At 45.4% G+C, this 19483-nt stretch overlaps 1 pseudogene; it reads left to right on the top strand.

Moving 5' to 3' along the window:
• LOC142907024 (uncharacterized) overlaps positions 1–19483 on the top strand; it is a 183127-nt pseudogene that overhangs the window by 8129 nt on the left and 155515 nt on the right.

Below are 19483 nucleotides of genomic sequence, written 5' to 3'. Positions count from 1 at the left end.
TGAACCTTGAACCTCTGCAATAAATAGAGAATGCGCTACCATATTCTTGGTTCTTTCGGTAAAGTCACGTAGATAAGAAAACAAAAATAAAGAAAAAAAACGCGTTTATTTTTATTATTTAAATTATCATTATTTAATTTTTCTTTAATGAAACATGTTTTTTTAATTTTCGCGACTTTACCGAAAGAACCCAAGAATATGAATTCCTGCCAGTCACGAAAGTTTTAAGTCAAAATAGAATGCACCACCAACTCGGCTCGCGTCAATCTGCGTGGAGGCGTGGGGGGGCCTGAGAGAGTTTCTCACCGACGCAGAACTTCCATGCAGAGGGCTCCACGCAGCTTCGTGCGGAGCGACAGGCCAGGTAGCTCCCACACAGCGTGGCGCAGCTGATTAACATTTATATTGTTGGTTCTTTCGGTAATTTCACGTAGATAGAAAATAACAAAAACATTGGAAAATGATAAATTGATGAAAAGATGCCATTTGTCGACTGAGATGACTGTGCACACCTATGTGCACACGCACACACAGTGTACACACACACAGTGTGTACACACAAAGTGCACACACACAGTGTAAACACACACAGTGTTTACACACACACAGTGTACACACAGTGTACACACACAGTGTACACACACAGTGTACAAACACACAAAGTGTACAAACACACACACAGTGTACACACATAGTGTACAAACACACACAAAGTGTACAAACACACACGCAGTGTGCACACACACAGTGTACACACACACACAGTGTAAAAACACACAGTGTACACACACACACAGTGTACACACACACACTGTGTATACAAACACACACACACTGTACGCACACACACAGTGTACGCGCACACACAGTGCGCGCGCGCGCACACACACACATACACACAGTGTACACACACCAAAGGGGTCTCTGTTCAAGGGAGGGAGCAATGGAAAATGAATCTAAATCAACTCAAACTTCAACCCCTCTCTGTGACGTCACCACTCATCATAACCTCATCGGCGTGAAACGCCAGGGGGAGGTGTACCTCGCTAGTGACGTCATGTCACCAAGGTGTTCACCCCACCCCGTTCAAGGCGCCCTTGAACGTGACGTCACCTCTGCCTGGGTCGCTGCCGTTTTCTGTTCATGTAGAATCATATTTGGGCAAGGCCACGCCCAGTGACTGGCGGTTCATTAACATAATCTATTCACGTACGGAGCCGCTCATTGTGGGAGGGGAGTGTTATCGTTCCCCACAAGTGACGTCATGTCACCTCTTGCTGCCGCGTGACATCACGAGATAACAGGAAGCTGCTGCTCCGCCCGTGCACTGAAATCCGAGGTGAGAAATTCTCATCACGGTTGTTGTGGTGGTTGTTGTGGTGGTGGTTGTTGTTGTGGTGGTTGTGGTGGTGGTGGTGGTTGTGGTGGTTGTTGTTTACCGAGGTAGAGCCTCGCTCTCTCTCGTAGGGATGTCAATTGAGTAGCAGCGAGCATGGAAGCGATGTCCAGGTTGTAACTTTACAGCACGGGGTCTAGCCACGCGGGGCCTTGCCTCCTGCCATCGCCTGATCGCTGTTGCTTCAATTATCTCGCCTAAGTTTAATTTGTCTTCAGGCGGCTCGCCACTTTGTCACTTTGTTTTACTTTTAAATATTCACGCGGTTTTTATTTCATTTTTTACACCAGGCCAAGCCCACTTGAGCTGCTGTACCGCTTTTAGTTTTCAGAAGCGACCTGCCCACAACACAACACAAGGTGAGGCTCCTCAACAGCGTGGCGGTGTTCACTCTGGACGCGTGGCGGTGTTCACTCTGGACACGTGGCGGTGTTCACTCTGGACGCGTGGCGGTGTTCACTCTGGACGCGTGGCGGTGTTCACTCTGGACGCGTGGCGGTGTTCACTCTGGACGCGTGGCGGTGTTCACTCTGGACGCGTGGCGGTGTTCACTCTGGACGCGTGGCGGTGTTCACTCTACTTGGTGGAGTGAGGAAGCATGAATTCTGTGCAGGTGAAGGTGGCCAGGCGTGGGTCTGGACACACCACCACCTTTGAACCGTGCCAGTGTGTGACAGTGGTGGAGCCAGTGGGGGTGGGGTAGGCACGTGCCCCCCAACGATCCGATCGAAATCCCTAATTTCGATAGGATCATTGGGGTTTATTAGTGACTAGCTTCACGACCCGGCTTCGCCCGGTACTTAGATTCTTGTCCTGGATAAATTTCATATCCCTTATATTTCACTGAAAAACCCTTAAAAATGTTGATGCTTGCGAGAAAGAAAAAAGGCGAAACAAATCAAGTTACCTAAATAGGATGTTTTCACTCAAGGAAATTTTACCTTAATCCACTTCTACGCAAGGTCGATTTTGGCCACTCGGGAAGGGATTAATGACGTGGCGAGCTGAAAATAGTCGCGTTCACTTAGAAATTCCAAACGGCATAAGCTGTGAAAATTTCACGACGTCAGAGCTCAGTGTTGGAGAGGTTTTGCTGCTTCACACAAACAAACAGATGTAATGTTCTGCTTCATATTTAAGATAGCAGTTCTACCCGTTCTTCGCACGGAGGATATGTATTAAAACTCCGAGAAACCAATGGCTTCATCAGCCAGGAGCGAAGCGCCACCTAAAATCTCCCGGCACGCTGTTAACAGCTCTAAGCATTGCAGAGCGCTTAACTCAGGTGTGTTGCGGGTTGACGCCACAAACTTCATGGTCATACAAAATACAAAAGTCTATTTTTATACTTTTTTCATTGTGCACAGTATGGAACCACCCCACATGCCAAATTTCAAGTGTGTAGTATGTCGGGAAGTATGCTAAACATTTAGAACAGACACACACACACGTATCCACACATTTCCATTTTATATATAGACTGGCTTTACTACCCGGCTTTGCCCGGGACTTTGATTCTTGTCTTGGATTAAAACACGGCCTTCGCGGAGTGTTGGTGGGGGGGTATGCGTGACGTCAGCAGGCACACTGCGTAACGATGCCGCATAGGGTGACATCTCAGATATGATGGCTATTTTAATACTTTGTGCATTGTGTCCAGTCTGGAAGCTACCCACGTGCCAAATTTCCAGTTTGTGTTGCATGTCGGGAAGTATGCTGAACATTTCAAACAGACACACATTCACAAATTTCCCTTTAATAATTATAGATAAATCAGCATTGTGCAACCCCCACTGCCACCGCGTCGCATATTATTACGTGCCAGGGACTCTATGAGAGGACAACAGTCCGTGTTCATAATTGGCAATAAGTAACGGCAAAGCAGTTACAAGCGACTCTTAGAATTGTGCGCAGTTGCGTATACCGTACACGACTTCCCTGAAGGCAAACACCTTAAGCGAGCGCGATGCCTTTCACACGCGTCGAATTAAAAGCTTAGGACAAGTCCTTACTTAGTAACAACTCCTGACTAACAACTCCTTATTTACTAACAACTCCTGACGAACAACTCCTTACTTACTAACAACTCCTCACTAACTCCTTACTTACTAGCAACTCGTTACTTTCTAACAACTCCGTACTAACAACTCCTTAATTACTGACAACTCCTTACTTACTAACAACTCCTTACTAACAACTCCTTACTTACTAACAACTCCTGACTAACAACTCCTTACTTCCTAACAACTCCTTGCTAATAACTCCTTACCAACAACTCCTTACCAACAACTCCTTATCCTATCATTTTTCATTGCTGAAAGGGGCTACCCCCCCCCCTACCTGATTATCCTGGCTCTACCTCTGAGTGTGTGAAAGAGTCAAGTTTGTATTTGCAGTAAAGTCTATGAACTCTATTGGGCACGGAGGTTATATTAAAATAGTAGTTTATTTTTGTTTTCATCTGCAACTCTTTGTAAGAATGTAGTCAGGAAGTTATCACAGCACACGTGCAGCTGAAGTCGGAACTGTTCATCCCAGCATTTAAGGACATCTGTGCCTGGCTTTCACACCTCTAAGTTGCGATTGAACATTCATTTATGCATGTCTGCATAACACAAGTAGTATTATTTTCAACACCCTTTGCTATGTCAGCTGAATTTAGCTTTCATAAATATTCCTTTGGAAGCCAGACAGCCGAAATTGTGTGCTCGGGAGTTTTGGGTTAACATTCATTTTGAAGATACGAGGGCTTCCAGGCACGTTTATGACCATTTGCCCTCTAATTGTGTGCCATAACAGCCCGTGTGATGAATTTGGGACACGTTTTCACTATAACATGAATATATGAATAAGTATAGACGTGTGAGTCACGTGTGACTGTATGAATGCATTCCTCTGTGCATCGATACTGACGTGTAGATGGTGTGGATATTCTTTTTTTCTGTCTGCAGCTGTCGCTTCCTCTGCAGGATTGGTCTGATGGAGCAAAGGCACTCGGCGCGGCTCGGTGCATATGGCACGGATCGTCCTGCACATTTGAAATGGCACCAGAGAACCCACACGGGAGAGAAATCCTTCAAGTGCAGTGTGTGTGGGAAGGCGTTTGCACAGTCATCAAATCTTAATGTACACCAGAGAACCCACACGGGAGAGAAACCATTCAAGTGCAGTGTGTGTGGGAAGGCGTTTGCACAGTCACCAAATCTTCATGTACACCAGAGAACCCACACGGGAGAGAAACCCTTCAAGTGCAGTGTGTGTGGGAAGGCGTTTTCAGATTCATCTCCTCTTGTAGCACACCGGAGAACACACACAGGAGAGAAACCCTTCAAGTGCAGTGTGTGTGGGAAGGCGTTTGCACAGTCACCAAGTCTTCATGTTCACCAGAGAACACACACAGGAGAGAAACCCTTCAAGTGCAGTGTGTGTGGGAAGGCGTTTGCACATTCAGCAAGTCTTCATATACACCAGAGATCACACACGGGAGATAAACCCTTCAAGTGCAGTGTGTGTGGGAAGGCGTTTGCACAGTCACCAAGTCTTAATGTACACCAGAGAACACACACAGGAGAGAAACCCTTCAAGTGCAGTGTATGTGGGAAGGCGTTTGCACATTCATCAAGTCTTCATGTACACCAGAGAACACACACAGGAGATAAACCCTTCAAATGAGGTGTGTGTGGGAAGGCGTTTGCACAGTCACCACATCTTCATGTGCACCAGAGAACACACAAGCATCAGAAGGTCCACAAGGAGTGTAATCTGAAATCAGCTTGTGAAAGTCAAAGTTCCGCAATGAGCCCATCCCTCATGAAACAAGAACCGGAAGAAAATCCCAGCTTGGACACTTTTAAAGGTATCGAGGTGAAATATGAAGAGGTGAAGGTGAAATGTGAAGAAGTGATGGTGAAGAGCGAAGAAGTGAGGGTAAAATGTGAAGATGAAGATTCAACTCCAAAATCAGACCTTCACATCGATGGAGGCAACGTGAAGCAGGAGGAGAATTCTGACTGTGAGGCAGAGCGAGGCAACTCCCAGCAGTTTGTGGAAGTGGAGGTGTGGTTGGACTTCCTCCGAGACATTACAAAGTCAAATGGAGACCCGGTAGATATGTAAGCTTGAGACGATGTCGCTCCAATAGATGCACCTTTGTCACAGGCCTTTAATGACAAGAATGAGAAGTTGAACACTCAATTCCTAGGTTCAACCTGCAGGGTCAGAGCGGCCAGTCTTTGTGAACCTGTGGGTTGCGTAGATCTCTAACCATGAGCGAGAGCCAATAAGCTTCCATGCAAACACAAGGTTCTAATAATTCAATTTATATGGTGCTTGCTTAATCGCCTCTGGCAATTCGGAGTGTTGTGTTATATCTCGTCTCAAACACTCGAAGAGCACCCCCAAGTAGCAGCTGCCCCTGTGTGGTACAAAGTGGTGGCCCTGCACCGGCCTGCATGTGGACAAGAGCCTGTCAGTAGGGGGCGATGGTTGATGTGGCATCTCAGTTGTGGAGTTTGTAGGTAATGTTTAGAATTTGATACATTTTGACCCAGACGCCAGCATGCAATGGCCTCGTTTTTGAATGGCGCAATAGTATGTTGTACATACACTGTTAAGCGTATTTGTAAAAAAAAATAGCTTGTTAGTACGATATAACCTGATGCAGTATATTTCACTGCAGTAATTCAATTTTGTTAATATGCCTGTCAATAATTGAGAATTGTTGTATATGAGCCTTTTTCAAAATTGATATTAATAATATTTGCCGTTATATATATCATATATTTTTAAAACAAACGAAAAAAAATAATCAATAAAACCCGTAAGCCAGGCACACGAAAAACCAGATGTCGATCATAAACAGGCCATTAATAAATTAAGAAATAATAAAACTCTCGAGGCGAGGATGTTAGCAGCTATCTGCGAAGATCTCCAGATGAACAAGAGTTTGATGTGCCCTAAGGGAGGTCACGCAGAGGGAGCCCTCCGCAAGCCAGAAACGAGGACGCCCACGGGTTAAACCATATATTTTTTTTCCTTTGTCATTAAAACAACGGTTAAAATTTAAAATGCAATAACAAGAATACGCTAAAGTTAGCGGTCCTCGTGCTCACTCCAATTAAGACCAGATACATCAGTGAATTATTATCCAATGATTAATTCGCTATCAAATGATTTTCACCTTTAATACTTTTACTGTTAAAACAAAGCTTGGAGACAAAATACAGAGTCACATCAAAGGTTTTCGAGAAGGAATGAGACAACGGGCAAACTTGCGAAAGAGTTTAAACAATATCCCAAGCAACCCCGACCACCTTTGTCTCTCTCGCAGCACGGAGAAGCAGGAACCACACCTTATCACAAGGGGCCATCTGGAGCTAGCCAGACGGATTAATGAGAAAACACAACAGCCAGCGAACACGTTTTTAAGTTAAAGAAGTGGCTACACATCAGTCACACGTAAAATTAATAATAACGTGTTCACCTTACACGACATTCCATTATAGAACCTTAAAGAACCAAGAGATATAGATTCCAACAATCAAGAAACGGACCTCTTAAACTCAGGATGAAAATTATTTTTCTTTTTAATAATTCCATCGTAACAATGCGAACCTCAGTAAACCGAGAGGGGAGTCGGGAGGACGTAGTTACAAGCACGAGTCTTGGCGAACATGGGACCAAATGGTATTTGAGAAATAAAAAGTCGAAAGTATAAAGAGATAGGTACTCCCGACCACCTTTGTCTCCCGCAGAGCGCGAGAGAGGAATTTCACGCCAGGGCAAACAGATCGTTATCGCAGGAGCCATCTGTACACACACACGAACTCACAGACACACAGACCACGCCCCCCCCCCTTCACTGCAAAGAGAGAAGAATGTCTTTGAATATAACGGTCAGCGCATTTTCAAAAAGTTATGTTAAGTCAGTCAAGACAGATCAGCGATTCAAGACGTCCACAAGACGAGCAGTCGCATGGAGCGGCTGGCTCCGAGCCTCGCTGAGTACCGAGGATTGCCGAGTCGCGATGTATCAACGAGATTGAGTCATACAGCAGTGGAGAGAAACCTGCTGTCAGTGAACCAGCGCGGGCGCGTTAGCGCCCTTCAACAGAGAGAGCACGTGCGACTCAACTCACTCAACAGAAGAAAACGCTTGGCCAGCCGCCAACAAAGTATCAGCGAATCAGCGCTGAGAGCGCTCGAGCATCTCCACAGAGGAAGCACGTGCAACGTGGCTCAACCAGCAGCGGAAAAGCACGAGCAGCCGCCAACAACTTCAGCAAACCAGTGACCAAGCGCATGCGACTTGAGTCATACAGCAGTGGAGGAAACCTGCTGTCAGAGAGCCGCCAACAACCTCAACAAAGAGAGCGCGTGCGACTCGGCTCACTCAGCAGAAGAAAAACTTGACCTGTCGCCCGCGAGCGCAGCGTCGGATACTACAGCAGCGGGAAGAGCGCGGCCAGCAACGCCAAGCAAGAGCGTGCAGCAGCTCAGCCAGCAGTGGAGAGAAACTGCTGTCGGCGAACCAGCACGGGCGCGTTCGCGCATCTTCAAGGAGAGGGAGCGCGCGCCACCAGCGTGCCATCAGCATCAGCACCAGCGCGTGCCATCAGCATCAGCACCAGCGCGTGCCAACAGCGTGCCACCAGAGTGCCACCAGCACCAGCGCGTGCCAACAGCGTGCCAACAGCGTGCCACCAGCGTGCTACAGCGCGCAACTTCGCGTCACCAGCGCTGAGAGGGCAGCGGCCCCGCACTCAACACCCATCGGCGCGACGACGGCGAGCGTCGTGCTGACTCATCCAGCCAGCGGTGGACAGAAACTGTGACGAGCCGTTCGTATTCAACCCCTCCCCCACACTCTCCCCCTCACTCCCCCACCGCGCCGCAACACACAGGAAACACATTTTGGACACCAGAGATGCTAAACTCGGCGTCTGCTTTACGCAAAGAATTGAACCAGTGATAAAGAAGACGCACGATACGCATATCGAAGCGTTGCCACTCCAAGGTGGTGCATTAAAAATCAATTCACAACGAAAAATACTGCTGTCATTGAGTTGCATAATAACCAATCGTCCTACTGTTAACAGCGTGATAAGAATTGACTTGAAGGTCTATGAATGGATGTGGTACTGTGTGGGCGATGTTTAAATACGAATTTACATTATAAGGTTAAGGTTTTGATAGAATAGTTTGCATGTATTAAGCTCGTCCTCAACAACCGATCGATTGCGTTACGCGTCGGGAATTAACCACAGGTGCCGTTATCAAAGTGAAACGACGCAATCGTGATGGTATCATGTTAACGCTGTGTTGAAATTCCAAGATCGAGAGTTTTCATATTATTCAAAAATTAAAGTTAGCTAGAAAATAAAATGTATTAAAGCATAAAGGTTGTGTGTGATTCTTGTGAAATTCGGCATAATATTGTTCTGCGTATGAGATCTGAATCCTGGGGACCTATCATAAGCACACTATCACCACACAATCCATAACACGCATAGTTCATAATGTTCAATCGAGAGTAATCGTATCCTTATCGATAATACGGAATTAAATAGCAGAGTCGAATCGACTCTCTCTCATTCATGCTCACAAGACCTACAGAACTGCATACGATCAATTGCGTTATTCCAATTCATAATACATAAAGTAGATACACCCCTTCGTCCCATCGTCTCTACTATCAACTCCCCCACCTACAAACTAGCTCGTTTTTTGTCTGAAATCCTGCGTCCTTTCACTGGAAAAACCACCTCTGCGGTACAAAATTCTACTCACCTGGTATCGACAATCAAGGGTATTTCCCTGTCCCCAGACGACCTGCTTGTCAGTTTTGATGTAGTTTCCTTATTCACCAAGGTTCCTGTACCTGACACCATTGCAATCATTGAAGACTTGGTTCATCATGGACTAAACACTGAGGTACCCCCCCCTGGTGAGACACTGTTTAACCAATACATATTTCACTTGGAATGGAACTTTCTACAAACAAACTGAGGGCACCCCAATGGGCTCCCCCCTTTCTCCGGTTATAGCTAACATTTTCATGGAGAAATTTGAGACTGACGCCATCCAGACTGCCACTCTGTGCCCAACCTTATGGAAGAGGTACGTGGATGACACTTTTGTCATCTGGCCACATGGCCGGCCTGCTCTAGACCAATTCTTCGACCACATCAATTCCATACACCCAGCCATCAGATTTACCATGAAAGTCGAAATAGATGGCAAACTACCTTTTTTGGATGTCCTAATTAAAAAGAAACCTGATGGTTCAATGAGCCACTCTGTCTACAGGAAAGCTACCCATACGGATGCTTATCTGAAACCGGATTCCCACCACCACCCATCACAGAAGAATTCTCTCATCAAGACTGTATCATAGAGCCCAATGCATATCCGACCAGGAACACATAGGCAGTGAACTCAAGCACGTACACCAAGCTCTTAAGGCTAATGGTTACTCCGACTATACAATCCGCAAAGCTATCACTCAAACCATGAAGAAGGACCCTCTTGAGGAGCCTTTCAAAACCATCACTTTACCCTACATTGCGGGGATCACAAAAAAGATCTCCAAAATCTTGAACAAACACAAGATCCAGGTCCGTTTTAACACATTACATAAAATCCGTGATCTGGTTCCGTCTGTAAAATATGTGATTCCGGACATACAATACCCTGGTGTCTACAAACTAAGTTGCCTCTGTGGTAGTAGTTACATTGGAGAAACCAAACGCCATGTCTCGGGCCGCATTCGTGAACACAAAGCAGACCTTAAACACGGTAGGACCAACACCTCGGCCGTGGCAGATCATTGTTATAATTCAGTAGGCTCACATGCCATTGACTTTTCCAAGACAGAGGTTCTTTGTAAGCCATCTGGCTACCATGAGAGATTCGTTCATGAGGCTATCCACATATACAAGCACAGACAATTTCAACCGAGAAAATGGATTCTATCTTAGCAATCATTGGAAAGATTTGATAAACCATTTCAGGTCTTAATTGATTGTTCACGCTTATAGTGGCTTTCAGACAGCATACATTAATAAAATAAAAAAATTTCGTCTCCCCCCTCCTCTTGTCAGAATATAGATGGACTAGTCCTAAATAAACTGCCAAATCGCTGCGTGTGGCGCTAACGGTTTTTTATAAATAAATAAATGCACCGTTTAAAAATACATTTATGCAAACCAACACACCTGAAGATGACCGTTTGTGTTATGGTCGAAACGTCGTGAGAATTTTTATTGTTTTATATATATTATTATTTTGTTGTTTCCCTTCAACGTGACTTTACCGAAAGAACTAAGCATATGAATTACTGCAGTCACGAAAGCTTTAAATCAAAATTTAACCGCCTCTATGGGGAGGGTTTTCACATAACTTTAAGATCCTTCAACAAACTCCGGGATAAGAAAGCTCAGCTGATCGAGTATCTCACCTTCCTGAAGAGATGCCGCGACTCTGGGGTAATACCAATCGCATTTACACTGACCTCTGCTGCTGTAACTTCTTCTAATGCGAAACGAATTCTTTTCAAAACTAGCTTAGCTCTTATCTCAGAAAAAATCAGACTTATACGCACCGAACTAGATCAGTTAGACAAGACACTCTACAAATCACACTTATCATTGACGGCAACAATGTCCACATCGGATTGGGAACATGTAGACAATATGACTGCCTCTTCAGCTGCTACTATGTCGACCAAATGTAAGGAAAACCTGATTTCCAAATGTAACCTCCTCTTCAACAAAAGACCGGACCCACACACCAAAAGGTTAGACGTTAACAAAGTCGTAATTAATCGCAGTAACAGTTCTATTTCCGATGGTCTGAAATCCGTTTTAGCTAAAGGTCTAAACTTTGCAGTCACACCTAAACACATACCAGTTAATGATATAATTGCCCAAGTAGACGTTGCTCTCAGGGGCCTGGGTCACATTGCTGCAGACGTAGCAAGATCTGAAATCGCTGCAACCCTCAAAAACGCTAAGATGCCAGCTAGCAACCTCAGCAAAGATGAGCGTTTTGAATTATATAAATTAAAAAAAGAGGGATGATATTGTAGTCCTCTCAGCTGACAAAGGCAATGCTACTGTCATCATGGATAAAATAGAATACAACAACAAAATTAAAGAATTACTCGACGATGGTAGTTATACAAAAATAAAAAGAGATCCCACCAACAGCCTCGTCACACAAACCAACAAAATAATTTCTGATTCAACCGCATTAATTGATCAATCTAAACAGTTTTCGTTGAAACCTTCTGCTGCCAGGCCACCAAGATTATACGGCTTACCAAAAATACATAAAGTAGATACACCCCTTCGTCCCATCGTCTCTACTATCAACTCCCCCACCTACAAACTAGCTCGTTTTTTGTCTGAAATCCTGCGTCCTTTCACTGGAAAAAACCACCTCTGCGGTACAAAATTCTACTCACCTGGTATCGACAATCAAGGGTATTTCCCTGTCCCCAGACGACCTGCTTGTCAGTTTTGATGTAGTTTCCTTATTCACCAAGGTTCCTGTACCTGACACCATTGCAATCATTGAAGACTTGGTTCATCAAGGACTAAACACTGAGGTACCCCCCCTGGTGAGACACTGTTTAACCAATACATATTTCACTTGGAATGGAACTTTCTACAAACAAACTGAGGGCACCCCAATGGGCTCCCCCCTTTCTCCGGTTATAGCTAACATTTTCATGGAGAAATTTGAGACTGACGCCATCCAGACTGCCACTCTGCGCCCAACCTTATGGAAGAGGTACGTGGATGACACTTTTGTCATCTGGCCACATGGCCGGCCTGCTCTAGACCAATTCTTCGACCACATCAATTCCATACACCCAGCCATCAGATTTACCATGAAAGTCGAAATAGATGGCAAACTACCTTTTTTGGATGTCCTAATTAAAAAGAAACCTGATGGTTCAATGAGTCACTCTGTCTACAGGAAAGCTACCCATACGGATGCTTATCTGAAACCGGACTCCCACCACCATCCATCACAGAAAAATTATCTCATCAAGACTCTGTATCATAGAGCCCAATGCATATCAGACCAGGAACACATAGGCAGTGAACTCAAGCACGTACACCAAGCTCTTAAGGCTAATGGTTACTCCGACTATACAATCCGCAAAGCTATCATTCAAACCATGAAGAAGGACCCTCTTGAGGAGCCTTTCAAAACCATCACTTTGCCCTACATTGCGGGGATCACAAAAAAGATCTCCAAATCTTGAATAAACACAAGATCCAGGTCCGTTAATAACACATTACATAAAATCCGTGATCTGGTTCCATCTGTAAAAGATGTGATTCCGGACATACAATACCCTGGTGTCTACAAACTAAGTTGCCTCTGTGGTAGTAGTTACATTGGAGAAACCAAACGCCATGTCTCGGACCGCATTCGTGAACACAAAGCAGACCATAAACATGGTAGGACCAACACCTCGGCCGTGGCAGATCATTGTTATAATTCAGTAGGCTCACATGCCATTGACTTTTCCAAGACAAAGGTTCTTTATAAGCCATCTGGCTACCATGAGAGATTCGTTCATGAGGCTATCCACATATACAAGCACAGACAATTTCAACCGAGAAAATGGATTCTATCTTAGCAATCATTGGAAAGATTTGATAAACCATTTCAGGTCTTAATTGATTGTTCACGCTTATAGTGGCTTTCAGACAGCATACATTAATAAAATAAAATAAAAATTCGTCTCCCCCCTCCTCTTTTCAGAAAATAGATGGACTAGTCCTAAATAAACTGGCAAATCGCTGCGCGTGGCGCTAACGTTTTTTTATAAATAAATAAATGCACCGTTTAAAAATACATTTATGCAAATCAACACACCTGAAGACGACCGTTTGTGTTATGGTCGAAACGTCGTGAGAATTTTTATGTTTTATATATATTTTATTATTTTGTTGTTTCCCTTCAACGTGACTTTACCGAAAGAACTAAGAATACAATCCTCGTCACCAAGGCTCGACCCGCATTATCATAACCATGCCCAATCGCATAAATTAATACAATTATCTCTCGAATCAGCATAATTTATGCACATAATTACACCAATTAACATAATTTAGGATAAATTATGCGAATTTCATATTTCATTTAATTTGTATTATTTTCATCAATTTTCATAACACCTATATAAACAACAGAATGAATACTTGTCTGTGTGTGTACATGTAACATTTTGTCTATAAGGTTCAAACATTGAATAAGTGATGTTAGGACAAAGTGTGTGTTTTGGAAGTAACCTGTACAGATAACTCAGGTGAGACTCATTGCTCTTGTGATACAGGTCAAAGGGTATTTTTGTGTTTTCAGGAAGCATCTCCATCTGGAGCAACTCATTGTCTTTGAAATAGGGAGCACACTCGGATCATTAATCAGTTACAAGGCATACCACTCAAAGGTTACACGTAAAGGAGATACATTCTCTACAACACGAATTATAATTTTGTATTACGTGTTGATGTAGATTTTGTCGAACTTGGACATGAAATGCTCCTTGCTGATTAACGTCTGGATGTTCACAACCAAGGGCTTGAAGCAAGCCTGACTGCCTGCGGTGCCCCTCGCAACCATTTACGGCCTTGGGCCAGGAAAGTCACGAAAAAAATTGCACACGAACGACGTCTCCACGCAAGCTCCCGATGCTCCGTTTTGAAGTTTGAAAATGAAACAACTTTGAATTGTGTTATGTTTTAAATTAGATAATTGTATTTCTTCATTAAAAGCTTCTTAATTGAAACAGATATTTCGCGTGAATGTTCTCTCGTTAAGTAGATGGCCTTGCCGGGGGTTTGGTTCGATGCGGACTTTCACCTGGTTGGGATGGCGGGATCGAGACGAGGCTGAGCTTGTTCATATCCGTGTACATCGATGTCCCACATTGCTTACACGGACACACCACACACAATGAAATAAATAGAAACTAGAACGACTTAATTCCGGGGATGGCCAAAAATTGAAGAATCTCTTTCAATGGAGCGAGTTAATTTTGTGTTCGATTCAACATCTCTCTGACCGTCTGTGTCTCTGTTCCCCTCTGTGTCTGTCTCTCGCTGACTGTCTCTGTCTCTTTATCTTACTTTCTGTATTCCTTTTGTTTGTGTCTGTCCACCTCTCTCTCTTGTCAGTCTCTGTGTGTGTCTCTATCAGCGTCTTTCCAACCGTATTCAACTACCGCCACTAGCAACATGCGCCCATTCAACTTTCATGGGCCCACGACTGCACGCGACTCAAACTTGCTCTGAGTCTCTGTGTGTACATGGAACTTCTTTCGCACCGTACGTAGCCCACCATGCTAATCTGTGGGTCTCTCTGTGTGTGAGTCTCTCTGTGTGTATCTGGAACTTCTTTCGCACCGTACGTAGCCAACCATGCTAATCTGTGGGTCTCTCTGTGTGTGAGTCTCTGTGTGTATCTGGAACTTCTTTCGCACCGTACGTAGCCGAACCTGCACAGGAGGAGCTGCTGGTATCTGTGGAGCTGTGGGCTGGGTACCATCTGTCGGCGGGAGCGAGAGACGATGAAGCTCCCAAGCATTTCACTACGTTACCAACATCATATTTGCACTCATAAATCGCTTGCCTAATTGTATGTTTCGTATCGAATCTCATCTCAAACAATCGAAGGACGCCTCCCCCTAAGTGGCAGCTGCCCCTGTGTGGCACAAGGTGGCCCTGCACCGGCCTGCACGTGGACATGAGTCTGTCGGTAGGGGGCGATCATTGACGCGCCGTCTCCGTTGTGTAGTTTCTGGATAATGTTTGGAATTGCCACAATTTTGACCGTGACACCGACATGCAATGACCTGTGCGTTGTGAATGACACAACGCTATGTTTTACATCTGCCGTGAAGCAGACTGCGAATATTGTGGTGAATGTTACTGGGGTAGCCAGGTGTGCCTGTTCGATTTGATCCTTGAACCTCTGCAATAAATAATGCACTACCATATTCTTGGTTCTTTTGGTAAAGTCACGTAAATAGAAAATAACAAAAAAATGGAAAAATGTGTTTATTTTTTTATTTAAAATGTCATTTTATTTTTTTCTTTAACGTAACATGTTTTTTTAATTTTCGCGACTTTACCGAAAGAACCCAAGAATTTGAATTCCTGCCAGTCACGAAAGTTTTAAGTCAAAATAGAATGCACCACCAACTCGGCTCGCGTCAATCTGCGTGGAGGCGTGGGGGGGCCTGAGAGAGTTTCTCACCGGCGCAGAACTTCCATGCAGAGGGCTCCACGCAGCTTCGTGCGGAGCGACAGGCCAGGTAGCTCCCACACAGCGTGGCGCAGCTGATTAACATTTATATTCTTGGTTCTTTCGGTAATGTCACGTAGATAGAAAATTGAAAATATTAAATTGATGAAAAGTTACCATTTGTCGACTGAGATGACCGTGCCCACCACAGTGTACACACATACATAGTGTACACACACACATAGTGTACACACACACACAGTGTACACACACACACAGTGTACACACAGTGCACACAGTGCACACACAGTGTACACACAGTGTAAACACACACAGTGTACACACAGTGTACACAAACACACAGTGTACACACACACACAGTGTACACACACACACAGTGTACACACAGTGCACACAGTGCACACACAGTGTACACACAGTGTAAACACACACAGTGTACACACAGTGTACACAAACACACACAGTGTATACAAACAGTATACACACAGTGTACACAAACACACAGTGTACACACACATAGTGTGCACACTCACAGTGTACACAAACACACAGTGTGTACACATACACAGTGTACGCACACACATACACACAGTGTACATACACACCTAAGGGGTCTCTGTTCAAGGGAGGGAACAATAGAAAATGAATCTAAATCAACTTAAACTCCAACTCCTCTCTGTGACGTCACCACTCAGCATAACCTCATCGGCGTGAAACGCCAGGGGGAGGTCTACCTCGCTCGTGACGTCATGTCACCAAGGTGTTCACCCCACCCCGTCCAAGGCGCCCTTGAACGTGACGTCACCTCTGCCTGGGTCGCTGCCGTTTTCTGTTCAATTAGAATCCATATTTGGGCAAGGCCACGCCCAGTGACTGGCGGTTCATTAACATAATTATTTCGTGAAAGCCATCGCGACGGGTTGAGCACCCACGCCCCATCCCTCTTCATATGGGCCGGGCTCATTAACATAATCTATTCATAATCTTAGTTTTTTCGGTAAAGTCACGTTGAAGAGAAACAACAAAATAATAAAATATATATAAAACAATAAAAATTTATATATATTTTATTATTTTGTTGTTTCTCTTCAACGTGACTTTACCGAAAAAACTAAGAATATGAATTACTGCAGTCACGAAAGCTTTAAATCAAAATATAATCTATTCACGTACGGAGCCGCTCATTGTGGTAGGGGAGTGTTATCGTTCCCCACAAGTGATGTCATGTCACCTCCTGCTGCTGCGTGACGTCACGAGATTATAGGAAGCTGCTGCTCCGCCCTTACACTGAAATCCGAGGTGAGAAATTCTCATCGCGGTTGTTGTTGTGGTTGTTGTTGTGGTTGTTGTGGTGGTGGTTGTTGTTTACCGAGGTAGAGCCTCGCATGGAAGCAATGTCCAGGTTGGAACTTTACAGCGCGGGGCCTAGCCTGATCGCGGGGCCTAGTCTGATCGCGGGACCTAGCCTGATCGCGGGGCCTAGCCTGATCGCGGGGCCTAGACTGATCGCGGGGCCTAGCTTGATCGCGGGGCCTAGCCTGATCGCGGGGCCTAGCCTGATCGCGGGACCTAGCCTGATCGCGGGGCCTAGCCTGATCGCGGGGCCTAGACTGATCGCGGGGCCTAGCTTGATCGCGGGGCCTAGCCTGATCGCGGGGCCTAGCCTGATCGCGGGACCTAGCCTGATCGCGGGGCCTAGCCTGATAGCGGGGCCTAGCTTGATCGCGGGGCCTAGCTTGATCGCGGGTCCTAGTCTGATCGCCGGGCCTAGACTGATCGCGGGGCCTAGCTTGATCGCGGGGCCTAGCCTGATAGCGGGGCCTAGCCTGATCGCGGGACCTAGCCTGATCGCGGGGCCTAGCCTGATAGCGGGGCCTAGCTTAATCGCGGGGCCTAGCTTGATCGCGGGTCCTAGTCTGATCGCGGGGCCTAGCCTGATCGATGGGCCTAGCCTGATAGCGGGGCCTAGCCTGATAGCGGGGCCTAGCCTGATCGCGAGGCCTAGCCTGATCGCGTTTAAGTTTAATTTGTCTTCATGCGGCTCGCCACTTTGTCGCGTTGTTTTAGTTGTAAATATTCACGCGTCTTCTTTGGTTATTTCGGTAAAGTCACGTAGAATGAGAATAAAATAATAAATTGATAAAATAAAATAACACAATCATATTCTCACGACGTTTCGGCCACAACACAAGCGGCCTTCATCAGGTGAAGGGACGAGACTGTCTGGTAGGACAGCCCTGGACAATCTCGTCCCTTCACCTGATGAAGGCCGCTTGTGTTGTGGCCGAAACGTCGTGAGAATATTATTGTGCTATTTTATTTTATCAATTTATTATTTTATTCTCATTCTACGTGACTTTACCGAAAAAAACAGAGAAGATGAATCCTTGCAGACACGAAAGCTTTAAATCGAAATATTCACGCGGTTTTTTATTTATTTTTATTTTTTACACCAGGCCAAGCCCACTTGAGCTGCTGTGCCGCTTTTTGTTTTCAGAAGCGACCTGCCCACAACACAACACAAGGTGAGGCTCCTCAACAGCGTGGCGGTGTTCACTCTGGATGTGTGGCGGTGTTCACTCTGGACGCGTGGCGGTGTTCACTCTGGACGCGTGGCGGTGTTCACTCTAGACGCGTGGCGGTGTTCACTCTGGACGCGTGGCGGTGTTCAATCTGGACGCGTGGCGGTGTTCACTCTGGACGCGTGGCGGTGTTCACTCTGGACGCGTGGCGGTGTTCAATCTGGACGCGTGGCGGTGTTCACTCTACTTGGTGGAGTGAGGAAGCATGAATTCTGTGCAGGTGAAGGTGGCCAGGCGTGGGTCTGGACACACCACCACCTGTGAACCATGCCAGTGCGTGACAGTGGTGGAGCCAGTGGGGGTGGGGTAGGCACGTGCCCCCCAACGATCCGATCGAAATCCCTAATTTCGATAGGATCATTGGGGTTTATTAGTGACTAGCTTCACTACCCGGCTTCGCCCGGGACTTGGATTCTTGTCTTGGATAAATTTTATATCACTTATATTTCACTGAAAAACCCTTTAAAATGTTGATGCTTGCGAGAAAGAAAAAAGGCGAAACAAATCAAGTTACCTAAATCGGATGTTTTCACTCAAGGAAATTTAACCTTAATCCACTACTACGCAAGGTCGATTTTGGCCACTCGGGAAGGGAATAATGACGTGGCGAGCTGAAAATAGTCGCGTTCACTTAGAAATTCCAAACGGCATAAGCTGTGAAAATTTCACGACGCCAGAGCTCAGTGTTGGGAGAGGTTTTTGCTGCTTCACACAAACAAACAGATGTAATGTTCTGCTTCATATTTAAGATAGCAGTTCTACCCATTCTTCGCACGGAGGATATGTATTAAAACTCCGAGAAACCAATGGCTTCATCGGCCAGGAGCGAAGCGCCACCTAAAATCTCCCGGCACGCTGTTAACAGCCCTATCTGTGCTGCCAAATACATCTTTCCCTGGATGTTCTTCCCTGTGTATGTATCTCTGCTGCCTTGTACCTCGTATCTGTTCACTCTGTCTATGCTGGTTTGTTCAACCCGGAGGATGAACACGAAATTTAGCAGTCTTCTGAAATTCGTGGTCTACCAGCAAAGTGTCTAACTGTGTTGTTGGCCTACTGGTTTTGCATCACTTAATTTTTTTTGTTGAGTTCTCGTCTCTCATCTTCTTGTTGTATTTGCCTCCTTGCAGTTTAACGCTCTCTATGTGTTGCGTTGATGTCACCCTATGTGCTCCCTCGCTACTTGTTTTTTACACCTGATGATGATCGCTTGTGTTGC

The sequence above is a fragment of the Petromyzon marinus genome, chromosome 73 (genome assembly GCF_048934315.1).
Source record: "Petromyzon marinus isolate PM22_M1 ecotype Great Lakes invasive population chromosome 73, UKy_Petmar_22M1.pri1.0, whole genome shotgun sequence".
In the NCBI taxonomy this organism is placed as follows: domain Eukaryota; kingdom Metazoa; phylum Chordata; class Hyperoartia; order Petromyzontiformes; family Petromyzontidae; genus Petromyzon; species Petromyzon marinus.
Note: the sequence above shows the minus strand (reverse complement) of the source record. Positions and strands in the feature narration are given on the sequence as shown.